The sequence below is a fragment of the Nicotiana tabacum genome, chromosome 7 (genome assembly GCF_000715075.1).
Source record: "Nicotiana tabacum cultivar K326 chromosome 7, ASM71507v2, whole genome shotgun sequence".
Classification (NCBI taxonomy): Eukaryota; Viridiplantae; Streptophyta; class Magnoliopsida; order Solanales; family Solanaceae; genus Nicotiana; species Nicotiana tabacum.
Window position 1 is genome coordinate 159,662,624 of NC_134086.1, and position 14,577 is coordinate 159,677,200.

Sequence of the window (14,577 nt, forward strand, 5' to 3'; positions counted from 1 at the left end):
CTAACAACTATAAATATAACTGACAACTATAAATACATATGAATACAATTGATAACTATAAATACATATAAATACAACTGACAACTATAAATACATATGAATACAACTGACAACTATAAATACATATGAATACAACTAACATGAAAATCCTTATAAATATAACTATAAGAATACATCAGAATACAACTGACAAATTTGTATTATTAATTTCTATAAGTACAAAAATACATTAAATATCCTTTTTGAATAGAGAACTCAACCGTTGTATACATATAAATACATGTGAATACATCAATAATACAGATGAATACATCATAAAATACCTTTTCTTCAAGTGTATCCGAGCTTTTACTTGCTTCAACCTCCTTCCCCTTGACAGATGAAGCTGGAGAAATATGTTTTTTCCTTTTTTCCGCAACGGGAAGTCTTGTTTCCTTCAATGATGTCTCGACTTGGGTTTGTGGAAATTGTCATGTCGAGATTTTGTTCTCCTCTCCAATGCCAAATTTTTGGCTATACCTGCATCCAATTCCCCTTGAGTGATTTGCAATGAGAAAGATGGCCCATCGAAATTAAGAATTTTAGTAGGTATACCTATAGTAATCAACTTGCTAGGTGTATTCTCAGACATTGTGAGAATACGCTTGGATACTGTTGATTAGAGAAAATTTGGTGAGTAGAGATGTTGTGAAAAATCAAACACAGCGAAAATCAAAAAAATTAAATACTTACCACACTAAATATAGAAACAAATTAGTAGAATCTAGAGGAGATTAGGGTTTTTGCCGAGATTGGGGGAAGGAGGAAGCAACGGTGTGGGTGAGGAGGTTTCTCTGATTTTGAGCATGATTTTGAACGTGTATTTAGAAGTTGTATGAAAATCAGTAAGTCTGCGAGAGAAAAATCGGAGGATGGAGAGAGAAAAATAAAACATAGCGTATTAAGTGGCTTAAGTGTAGGATATAACCAAAATTAGAAAATTTGCTATAACCCATAAAAGGTATCTATAAGAGGTAATTTATTTAAATGGTATCTATTTTAAATAAATAGGGGGTTAACCTTTGCTATAGGAGGTAAAAATTCATATAAATAAGTACTTCTAGACCTAAGAATGGTAATGGGCAAGCGTAGCGGTATATGCATTAAATGAACTTCTTGGGTTTGGCTAATTCTACCCGCGTGCTTAAACCATGACAAATGCTTATACATTCGTCACTATGCATAAATTCGCCCCCAACACACTTAGCATTGTCACGACTCCAAATTTTCACCTTAAGATGTCGTGATAGCACCTAGTTTCTAAGACTAGGTAAGCCTAACATACATCAAGATTAGCAAAAATAAAGATTAAATATCAACTTAAACTAGTAACCTATCATAATAAAATCAAAAAGATACAACTGTCAAATAACTCTCCAAAACCCGGTGGAAACGAGTCATAAGCTCTACAGATAGTGTACTAAAAATATCAAAATATAACACTATTTTGAATAGGAAATGAACAGTAATACAACTAAAAGCAGAAAGTGACTTCAAGACATGCGAGCGTCGAGCAGGTGTATCTTGAAATCTCCAGAAATAACTTATCAATCACTAGGGATGACAATGGGACGTGGTGGAGCGGGTTTCAGGGCTTGCGGTACGGGGCGGGTTAGGGCATTTGCAAGTGCGGTGTAATACAGTGTGGGGCGTGTTCAGATTATTTTTTTAAGAAATCATGTGATTGGAAGAATTTGCAGAACAGTTAGATGAAGGTGGCTAGCATCATATTACATTTAAATAGGGCTTTATCTACAAATAATAAATGCAGTTGGAGTCTCTCTTTTCCTTTATATTTAATATTGTCTAGGCTCTGAATAGTTGTTGCAGATGTGCTAATTGAACTAATGTGATTCTAGATTTTAGTTATTGCTGGCTTCAGTGATTTTCCCTTTCAGACTATTTAACTATTAATGTGCCGATAAATTTCCGTTCTATTAGTAATACAAAATTCCAATCTCTTTAATGCTCTTAAACATTCGGAAGAAAATTGTTGGCACAAATAATGGAGATAATTTGTATGGAGTGATGTTTTAGACTTCAATACCACACATGGGTGATTTGTGTGGTACCCAATTTTCGCTTAACTTAATTATAGAAGGACTCGGTTCTTCTATGTGTTCCAACTACTACTGTTGCGGAATGAAAAGTACAGAAAATAAAGAACACAGAGATTTTACGTGGAAAACACCTGACTCAAAAGGTGAAAAAACCACGACCTACCTTCCAGTAGGATTTTTCCAAATTCTCCACTAAAATCACTGAGCCAAAAACTGCATTTATAAAAACTCTTTTGTAAACCTAGGATTAACTCTAATCCCGTTGTATCACATAGCCTCAACTGTTGCGACAACTTCAAGTTAACTCTAACTTGAAAACTCTAAGTACCTAATACAATTGCTTTTATAAAAGCTGAAAGGTACAACATAAAATCACCTACTATAATTGAACTAGAATAAAAGATAGACAATTGGAACTGGTTCTTCTATCTGGTTCAAGTAGCTTCAGGATTGCACGCTAGAATCACACATGAATTGCTTGCAAAATTGCCTTGCTATTTTGATCTCAATTCACGTTTAACTTCTGCTTATCTGCATTACTTGTAAAAGAGAACAACACTGATATTAAAGGGTTAGTAATTAGAGATTGACTGGGATACATATGTTACTCTTCTATGGTAGAAGGGTTCTAGTTGATCTCATACTCTAACTCTATCCTCTTCCTAAACTGTGTTCTCTTTGTGTAAGGAGTCTTTCTCTCCTTATTCAATATGCAACCTTTTCGATCAGATCAGGAGATATTACTTCTGATAAGTTAGATTTATCCCCTTTACGTGTATCTCACATGTTTGGGTTGATCACGACTGTGCTTCACAAGATGGACCTAGTCCATGTCTGGGTTCTTTTGTCAGTCTTCAAAACTTCACATTTACTTGGGCCAATAAATTCCCCCTTTTTAATGATGACAAACTTTGTGCTTTTTACTCACTTAAACCCTGTAAGAACTCAGCTTAATCATCAATACAAAGTTTAGAAAAATTCACTTATCATTAAGGACCAGGTTAATTAGGTTATAAATATCACATTTTAGAATATGTAAAGCACAATATCTCTTCCCCCTTTTGGCATCATCAAAAAGTTGCATAAACAGAGTGTGAGTCCCAGATTTTAATGAGTACTCATGGCCGCTGGGGCAAATGCAAGTGCAATCATGGATTAATCATCAGTAATCAAGCAAACATATTTAAACTATCAAGGAAATATTAATAGTCAACAAGAGCAAAAATAGTAGATATCATTGATAGAAGATATGTTGCTACCACAATCCACAACCAGAAAGCAAAAATATTCAAAACATGAGGAAAAAGAAAGAAAAATCCCTAATCCGGGTCACTGATGGTACTAGACAGGTTCAGGAGATAAAGGCTCGAATTCACCTGTTCCTTCGTTTGGTGCATCTTCAGCTTGAGCTGTGACTTCACTCAATTCTTTTACCAGCCCAATAGCTTCATCTTCATGTTCCTGTCTCTCAGAAAGAATGTTAGTTTCATCAAAAACTACATGTACACTTTCTTTTACACACAAAGTTCTTTTGTTGTACACGTTATAAGCTTTGCAATGTGAAGAATATCCCAAGAATACTCCATCATCACTTCTGAGATCAAACTTACCTAGGGAGTCCTTTCCATTATTGTGCACAAAGCACTTGCATCCAAATGCCCTAATATGGGATATATTTGGTTTTCTCCCTTTAAGTAACTCATAGGGAGTCTTCTCTACAAGAAGTCTAGTCATGCATCTATTAATGATGTAACATGCAGTATACAGCCTCTGTCCAGAAGCTATGGGGAAGTTTACTAGAAAGAAGTATAGTCCTAGCCATATCTTCAAGAGTCCTATTCTTTATTTCAACTACTCCATTTTGTTGAGGAGTCCTAGGGGCAGAGAAATTATTATCTATACCATGCCCATCACAAAATTCAGCAAACTTAGCATTTTCAAATTCAGTTCCATGATCAGACCTAATTGATGCAAGTTGATTACCTAGTTGTTTATGAATTTTTCTAACAAAGGCAGTAAATATGTCAAATGCTTCATCCTTAGATGTTAAAAATAGTACCCATGTAAACCTAGAATAATCATCAACAAGTACCATCACATATTTCTTACCACCTCTGCTCAATGTTCTCATTGGACCATAGAGATCTATATGAACCAGTTCCATCGTCCTGGTTGTGATTACCATTTTCTTACTTTTAAAAGATGATCTTACCTGCTTCCCCCTTGCACAGGCCTCACAAACTTTGTCTTCATTGAACTTGATGTTAGGTAACCCTGTTACTAGATCCTTGGAGACTAATTTGTTAAGTTGATTCAGACTTGCATGACCAAGTCTTTTGTGCCACAAGAGGGGATCATTGTCCAACACACTCAAGCAAGTGAGTTCATTTTCTGAAAGAGTGGACAAATCTACAATGTAAATATTGTTAACTCTTTTTCCCTGCAAAACAATCTTGTTAGTGGTAAGATTAATCACAAAATATTTGATAGAAGTGAATGCTACCAGGTTACCTCTGTCACACAGTTATGATACACTGATTAGGCTATATTTCAAACCATCTATCAAGTAGACATTCTCAATGAAATGTGAGTCCATCTTACCTACCTTTCAAACCCCAATGATCTCACCTTTCTTCCCATTTTCAAAGGAGACATTACCTCCTTTTAGATCCTCAAGTGAAAGGAACTGGTTCTTGCTTCCAGTCATATGCTTTAAGCAGCCACAATCCATGTACCATATTTGGCTACTTTCCTTCACTTGGACTTGTAAAATGAAATCAGGGGTTAGTCTTAGGAACCCAAACTAGTTTGGGTCCTTTTCTATAGGCAAAGGGGTGAATTAAATTCCTTTTGGCCCATCGAGATAGTCTATTTTTCTCTTGAACAAAGGTTTTGTTCTTTTGACTAGCCTTTTCTTTTGCATTACATTCACTTTTGTAATGACCAGTCTTGCCACAGTGTATGCAGATTTTAATTTCAGGAAGTGTGATGTATTTACTTTTGGGATCCTATTTAGGTGCTGGGGTCCCATAGCCAAGTCTTGTCGTGTTGCTACTATGGTGCTCTTGTAGCCAGGATAGTGCATTAGAGGACTTATTCCATTTGCAAGTTCTATCTAGTTCATGCTTCACTTTGCCTAGATCTTCTTTTAGGAATCTTATCTGCTCATCTTTCTTGTACAACTCATCCTTCATCTTCCCTAGATTTTCTTTTAAGGTGAGATGTGTGTGATTAACTTTCTTCTTACCTATTCCTAATTTCAGTTTTAAATTTTCAGACCTAAGTTCTAAGACACTGGTGTCAAGTTCAAGAACCTGGTTCTTCAACTCAACATTTTTACTATCACTTTCACTAGCCCTAAATTCCAAATTTTTGCATTTGGCTTTTAGGATCACACATTCCCTAGACAGCTGTTCCTTCTCATTGTTTATGACCTCAGACTCATCAATGAAGTCTAGCAATAATTCAAATAGCCTTTCTTTAAGACAAAAATTTAATCTTTTCTTTGAGATGAATAACACTTACCTCTTGTTCATCGTCTGATTCGCCAATGGCCGTAAGTGCATGTTCATCTCCAGCTTCATCTTCTGAATCCTCATATGAGGTTTCTTCCCAAGCAGCAACCATAGCCTTTGTTGATCCTTTGTTCCTTTTGGGTTGAACCTTTTCCTTCTTCCTATTTCTTCGTTCAACCCTTTCCTTTTTCTATTTAATTTTCCACTAGGGACAATTTTTGATCATGTGGTAAGTCTTACCACATTTTTAGCAACCCTCGTTGGTCTATTTTTTAGGAGCCCTTGGTTTGTTGAAGGTTTCACCTTTTGAATAACCCTTTCCTCTCATTAGGTACTTCTTGAAATCCCTCGTGATCATAGCCATTTCATCATCCTCTACGTCTGTACCTTCAACTATTCTGAGAGCCAAACTTCTTTCCTTCTTGGGAACATCCATATTCATAGTTTGCCTTCTCAGTTCATAGGCAGTGAGATTCCCAATCAGTTCATCCAACTTGAGGGTTGCAATGTCCGTTGATTCCTAAATAGCCATGATTTTGCTTTCCTAACTTACTGGCAAGACCCTTGTCAGGATTTTCTCAACTTTGTTTTCTTCAAGGGTAATTATTCTAAGAGACTTAAGTTCATTTGTTAGTACTGTGAACCTTGTGTACATATCTTAGATGGTTTCTCCTTCCTTCATGGTGAAATTCTTATATTGAAAATATAACAGTGTTCCTCTTGATCTCTTTACTTGAGAAGTTCCTTCATGGGCCACTTGTAAGGTGTCCCATATCTCCTTAGCAGTGGTACGACTTTGAATCCTGCTATACTCGTCTGGACCTAGTCCACACACAAGCCATTTCTTGGCCTTGACATTCTTTTCCCATTTTTTCAAATATTCAGTAGTATAGTCAGCTCTTGTCTTTGGCACGTCCACTCCTTCAACATTCTTCTTTGTAGTAGCCAGGGGACCATCAATAACTATTTCCCCGAGTTCATAGTCTTCACCTATGATGTGATCTCTCATCCTATTTTTCCACCATGAGTAGTACTGGCCATTGAAGAGTGGAGGCCTAGCAGTGGATTGCCCTTCCTAGTTTCCAGGTGATGCACTCATCTTGATCTATTCCTAAGGTGTTAGCCTCTTCAAGGATAACCCGCTCTGATACCAATTGATGTTTTATACTTCAATACCACACAAGAAGGGGGGGGGTGATTTGTGTGGTATTCAATTTTCGCTTAACTTGATTATAAAAGGACATGGTTCTTCTATGTGTTCCAACTACAACTATTACGGAATGATAAGTACAAAAAATAAAGAACACAGAGATTTTACGTGGAAAACACCTGGCTCAAAAGGTGAAAAAATCATGACCTACCTTCTAGTAGGATTTTCCCAAACTCTCCACTAAAATCACTGAGCCAAAAACTGCATTTACAAAAAACTCTTTTGTAAACCTAGGATTAACTCTAATCCTGTTGTGGCACACAGCCTCAACTATTGCGACAACTTCAAGTTAACTCTAACTTGAAAACTCTAAGTAACTAATACAATTGTTTCTATATAAGCTGAAAGGTACAATGTAAAATCACCTACTACAATTGAACTAGAATAAAAGATAGACACTTGGAATTGGTTCTTCTATCTGGTTCAAGTAGCTTCAGGATTGCACGCTTGAATCACACATAAATTGCTTGCAAAATTGCCTTGCTATTTTGCTCTCAATTCACGTTTAATTTCTGCTTATATGCATTACCTGTAAAAGAGAACAATACTGATATTTAAAAGGTTAGTAATTAAAGATTGACTGGGATATAGATGCCACTCTTCTATGGTAGAAGAGTTCTAGTTGATCTCATACTCTAACTCTATCCTCTTCCTAAACTGTGTTCTCTTTGTGTAAGGAGTCTTTCTCTCCTTATCCAATATGCAACCTTTTCGATCAGATCAGGAGATATTACTTCTGACAAGTTAGATTTATCTCCTTCATATGTATCTCACATGTTTGGGTTGATCAGGACTGTGCTTCACAAGATGGACCTAGTCCATGTCTGAATTCTTTCGTTAGTCTTCAAAACTTCACATTTACTTGGGCCAATAAATTCCTCCTTTTTTGATGATGACAAACTCTATGCTTTTTACTCATTTAGACCCTATAAGAACTTAGCTTAATCATCAATACAAAGTTTAGAAAAATTCACTTATCATCAAGGACCAGGTTAATTAGGTTATAAATATCACATATTCAGAATATATAAAGCACAATATCTCTTCCTCCTTTTGGCATCATCAAAAAGTTGCATAAACAGAGTGTGAGTCCCAGATTTTAATAAGTACTCATGGCCACTGGGGCAACTACAAGTGCAATCATGGATTAATTATCAGTAATCAAGCAAACATATTTAAACTATCAAGGAAATATTAACAGTCAACAAAAGCAAAAACAGTAGATATCATTGATAGAAGATATGTTGCTACCATAATCTACAACCAGAAATAAAAAATATTCAAAACATGAGGAAAAAGAAAGAAAAATCCCTAATCCGGGTCACTGATGGTACTAGACAGGTTCAGGAGATAAAGGCTCGAATTCCTAAGGCTTGGGGGAGCTAGAGGGTTGGTTTTGGGCTTGGAGAAGATTCAACATATTGTGAAGAATCCCATCATTCTTCTCATTTTCCTTGGTAAGCTCAGTTCTGAGAGCATCCCTCTCAGATTCAACCTCTGCTAAGAGAGCCTTCAGCCTAGCTATCTCAGCATCCCTGGCCTCACTTTCCTGAACTAAAGCCCTAACTTTACTATTGATAGGTGTCTTCTTGGATGAACCAGGTTCATTTGGAATGTCATTGACTAGATAGTCACAAGCAATCAGAGTATTAATTCCAAAGTAGTCCTTGCTTGTTGCCATTTCCCATTACTTCAGAGGCACCTTGCATCGATCCAGAACAATAGTCAGAATAAAACTATAGGGGGTGGCATGGGCCTTGGAGCCAATGATAACCCTGTCCAGTAGATTGATGATGAATGCAAGCCAGTTGATTTGCCTTCCATTTTCAAGGCAATCCATCAGAACTAAGTCCATATAGTTAGCAGTATGCCTTCTTTCCTGCCTGGGAAGTAGACACTTGTTGACAAACTAAGTCCATATAGTTAGCAGTATGCCTTCAAAATTTTTCTTTTGCCAAACTGGGCCAGCTTGTCTTGTTTATCATCATACTTACTTTTTTTCTTCACCACTCCATTCCTCATCTTCAAAAACTCTAACTTGTTTGCTTTTCATTGCAGACCTTGTCCTCTTGGCCAATGAAGGTTCAACAGCCTTAGACACAGATGAAGACTTCTTGGAAGAAGTCTTGGTCTTTTTGGGCTTGGGGGCCTGAACCTCTATTGTATGGTCCTCCTGATGGACCTGTTCCATCTCCTCAACATCAACAGCTTCAAAGGACTCTGCAACCTTACCTTTTCCTTTATCCATCCTTTTCTTGTTACTTTCAGCCAAAGCCTTTTATAGGTCACTCTCACTCTGTTTCACCCTGCTTCTTATGGCTCTTCCCTTTGGCAAGGGAGTTTCAGTAGTTTTTGGGGAGGAAGCCTTTCGTTTCTCTGAAGGTTTAGCTGTACTGAGGGCTTTTGGTGTTGGAGTTCTCCTTTTCTTTGGATCATAACTGGCACCTACTTTCTTCAGAAGGTCTGCTAGGGTCTCCTCAATAGATGAACCAGGTTCATCTGCCTGTGAACTTAGATTAACCAACCCTTCAGTAGCCTCCCCTGATTTCTTGCCACTTTCTTCCACAGTTGCCTGTGCAATCCCACAGATAGCTAGTAACGGCAATTCAGAACTGGGTAAAGAACCAACCACTCCTTTCCCTTTTCCCCTCACATCACCACATACACCCTCTCTCTTTTTTTCTTTTTCAATTTTCTTTTTACCTCCACACCTTCCCAATTCAAGCATTTCCACACCCCTAATAGGCCCAACCAAAATAAACCTATTTTCTAAATTTTCAGCCAAAGCAGAACTTACGTTAGAATGGGAGTTTTGAGTTTTCTCAGAGTCAAAAGACCCAGGTTCTTCCCCCTCACTAGCAGATTTGAACGAATCATCGAGTTCTCAGAATCTTGGGCTTGGGTAGCCTTCAATTGTGCGTTTAATTTCTTTGACAATGCACCTAAGGCTACAGTTTTTCGGGCTAGCATTTTAATATGTCTTTTCTTAGGCTAGGGGTTTGTACTGGTTGGAGGCGGCGTGAAGGAACCACAAGGGGATGGTAGTGGAGGAGTCCCTGGGTTATCTTGAGGGTTCGATATTGTAGCTGATGGCTTCAGAGAGTTTGTGAATTAGGCTTTTGGAGAAGAAAATAATTTATAGTGAAAAAAGATTTTTGACGGTTTAGAATAATGAGGGTGGCAGAAAGTAATAATGAGTATTTAAAGAGAAAGAGTCATTTAATGGATAACGGTAGCTTTAGCCGTCAATTAGAGGTCTAATCAACCTAAAATTACAGGTCGAACAAACGGTTATGCTTCCCTAGATTTTAGGCATTTTTGTGGCAATGATTCTAATAAGGATGGAACTGGTTCAAAACAAACGGATAGGATTTTCTAATGTGTTGAAAAATGGTAGGACTCTGCTCATGATTTAAATATTTATATTTCTAATTATGCAGAGTATAGAAAACATACCTTATCATTCAGATGAACCAATACTGATGAACCAGGTTCTTCATTTAGAATTCTCTTGATCATGCCTTAATTTACCACAATAGATTTTTTTTTTTGAGATTAGTGAGTCATATTAACACATGTCACATGAGTATACTATTTACAGTATGAAGCTAAGTAAAAATTAATCTAGATATTTACACAAGTTCCAGATTTCCTAGCCAAATTTGTTTTCTCAATTTTTTTCATCGTACATTCAGAGATGGTCCTATTAGGTGATATTAATCATCCTTAATTCTAACCTGTTCCTTTCAAAGCTTTCTCTACTTAGTGCTTTAGTAATGATATCAACAATTTGTTTATCAATAGCACAAAATTCTATGGTAATCAATCCTTTCTCCTAGTTGTCCCTTAAGAAGTGATGTCTAACATCTATGTGCTTAGTCATCTTATGATGAACTGGGTTCTTTGTCATACTTATAGCACTAGTGTTATCACAAAAGATAGGAATACAACCAACTTCAATGCCAAAATCTATCAGCTATTGTTTGATCCATAGCAATTGAGCATAACAAGAGGCATCAACAACATATTCAGCCTCAACAATGGATAAGGACGCTGAATTCTGCTTTTTAGTTGCCCATGATGCAAGACATGAACCAAGAAAATGAGCCATACCTGAGGTTCTCTTCCTATCCACAAGAAAACCTGCGTAGTCAGCATCAGCATATCCAACTAGATTAAAGTTACTACCTTTAGGGTACCAAAGACAAAGATAAGTAATGCCTTTTAAATATCTCAGTATCCTCTTGACAGCAGTCAAGTGAGATTCCTTAGGATTTGCCTGAAAACTTGCAAAAAAGCCCTACACTGAAAACTATGTCAGGTCTGCTATCAGTAAGATATAAAAGTGAACCAATCATACCCCTATAGAACTTCTGATCAACAGATGAACCTGGTTCATCTATGTCTAATTTAGTAGCTGTTGAAATGGGTGTGTCTATTTCCTTTGATTTATCTATTTTAAACTTCTCAATCAACTCTTTTGCATATTTCTGCTGATGAATCATGATTCCATTTGGGTTTTGTTTGATCTGTAAGCCAAAGAAAAAGTTAAACTCACCCGCCATACTCATTTCAAACTCACTCCCCATTAATTTGGCAAAGTCCTTACTCATTTTGTCAGTGGTTTCCCCAAAGATGATGTCATCAACATATATTTGTACTACAAGAAAATCCTTACCTTTTTCCCTCAGGAATAGAGTACTGTCAATTTTACCTCTCTTGTAGACATGTTCAAGCAGGAATTTGGACAATCATTCATACCATGCTCTAGGAGCCTGCTTGAGTCCATAAAGAGCCTTGTCTAATTTGTACACATGTTCCGGACACTCCTTGCTCTCAAACCCTAGAGGTTGTTTGACAAACACTTCTTCTTTTAGGTAGCCATTCAGGAAGGCACTTTTGACATCCATCTAATGAAGAGTGAATTCCACGTGTGCTGCAAAGGCTATAAGGAGTCTTATTGCCTCCAGTCATGCAGCTGGAGCAAAGGTCTCATCATAATCTATGCCCTTCTCTTGGGTATAACCTTGGACCACCAGTCTTGCTTGTAACTGTTCCATTTTTATCAAGCTTGTTTTTGAAGACCCATTTAGTGACAATTACTGATATGTCCTTGTGTCTTGGAACTAGATGCCAAACTTGACTTCTCTCAAACTGATTAAGTTCATCTTGCATTGCATTTACCCAATCTTCATCCTGTAAAGCCTCAGCAACATTTTTAGGTTCAATAAGAGATAAGAAAGCATTAAAAGCACACAGATTCATTAATTGTGATCTAGTTTTAACTCCAGATGTTGGATCAATAATTATGTTCTCAATGGGATGGGAACTTTGATAATTGTAAGGTTTCACAACCAATTGGGTTATGTTTGAAGTTTCTCCCATGTTTTATTGCTGAGGAATAGGCTCATGGACAGGTTTCATTTGGGGATTGGTTTAAGTTCTTCTTTGTTCAGTTCCCCCTATTAGGTTGCCCTGGATGGAATCACCTGTTCCATCACCTGTTCTTTCTTTTGGTGCATCTTCAGCTTGAGCTGCGACTTCACTCAATTCTTTTACTAGCCCAATAGCTTCATCTTCATGTTCCTGTCTCTCAGAAAGAATGTTAGTTTTATCAAAAACTATATGTACACTTTCTTTTACACACAAAGTTCTTTTGTTGTACACTTGGCTTTGCTATGTAAAGAATATCCCAAGAATACTCCCTCATCACTTTTGGGATCAAACTTATCTAGGGAGTCCTTTCTATTATTATGCACAAAGAACTTGCATCAAAATGCCCTAAGATGTGATATATTTGGTTTTCTCCCTTTAAGTAACTCATAGGGAGTCTTCTCTATAAGAGGTCTAGTCATGCATCTATTAATGATGTAACATGCAGTATTTACAGCATCTACCTAGAAGCTATAGGGCAGTTTACTAGAAAGAAGCATAGTCCTGGCCATATCTTCAAGAGTCCTATTCTTTCTTTTAACTACTCAATTTTGTTGAGGAGTCCTAGGGGCAGAGAAATTATGATCTATACCATGCTCATCACAAAATTCAGCAAACTTAGTATTTTCAAATTCAGTTCCCTGATCAGACCTAATTGATGCAAGTTGATTACCTAGTTGTTTCTGAGTTTTTCTAACAAAGGCAGTAAACATGTCAAATGCTTCATCCTTAGATGTTAAAAACAATACCCAAGTAAACCTAGAGTAATCATCAACAAGTACCATCACATATTTCTTACCACCTCTGCTCAATATTCTCATTGGACCACAGAGATCCATATGAACTAGTTCCATCGTCCTAGTTGTGCTTACCATTTTTTTGCTTTTAAAGGATGACCTTACCTGCTTCCCCCTTGCACAGGCCTCACAAACTCTGTCTTCCTTGAACTTGATGTTAGGTAACCCTATTACCAGGTCCTTGGAGACTAATTTGTTGAGTTATTCAGACTTGCATGACCAAGTCTTTTGTGCCACAGGAGGGGATTACTGTCCAACACACACAAGCAAGTGAGTTCATTTTCTGAAAGAGTGGACAAATCTACAATGTAAATATTGTTAACTCTTTTTCCCTGCAAAACAATCTTGTCAGTGGTAAGATTAATCACAAAACATTTGGTAGAGGTGAATGCTACCAGATTACCTCTATCACACAGTTGTGATACACTGATTAGGCTATATTTTAAGCCATCTATCAAGTACACATTCTCAATGGAATGTGAATCTGTCTTACCTACCTTTCCAACCCTAATGATCTCACCTTTCTTCCCATTTCCAAAGGAGACATTACCTTCTTTTAGATCCTCAAGTGAAAGGAACTGGTTCTTGCTTCCAGTCATATGCTTTGAGCAGCCACTATCCATGTACCATATTTGGCTACTTCCCTTCACTTGGACTTGCAAAACAAAATCAGGGGTTAGTCTTAGGAACCCAAACTAGTTTGGGTCCCTTTCTATAGGCAAATGGGTAAATTAAATTCCTTTTGGCCCATCCATGCAACCTACTTTTCTCTTGAACAAATGTTTTGTTCTTTTGACTAGCCTTTTCTTTTGCATTACAATCATTTTTGTAATGACCAGTGTTGCCACAATGTGTGCAGATTTTAATTTCAGGATATGTGATATATTTGCTTTTGGGATCCCACTTAGGTGCTGGGGTGCCATAGCCAAGTCCTATCTTGTTGCTACCGTGGTGCTCTTGAAGCCAGGATAGTGCATCAGAGGACTTATTCCATTTGCAAGTTCTATCTAGTTCATGCTTCACCTTGCCTAGATCTTCTTTTAGGACTCTTATCTTCTCATTTTTCTTGTACAACTCATCCTTCATTTCCCTAGATTTTCTTCTAAGGTGAGATGCGTGTGATCAACTTTCTTCTTACCTGTTCCTAATTTCAGTTTTAAATTTTCAGACCTAAGTTCTAAGACAATGGTGTCAAGTTCAAGAACCTGGTTCTTTAACTCAATATTTTTACTCACTTTCACTAGCCCTAAATTCCAGATTTTTTCACTTGGCTTTTAGGATCACACATTCCCTAGACAACTATTCTTTCTCATTGTTTATGACCTCAGACTCATCAATGCCGTCTAGTAATAATTCATATACCCTTTGTTTAGACAAAAACTTAATCTTGTCTTTGAGATGAATAACACATACCTCTTGTTCATCGTCTGATTCTCCAATGGCCATAAATGCTTGTTCATCTCCAGCTTCATCTTCTGAATCCTCATATGAGGTTTCTCCCCAAGCAGCAACCATAGCCTTTA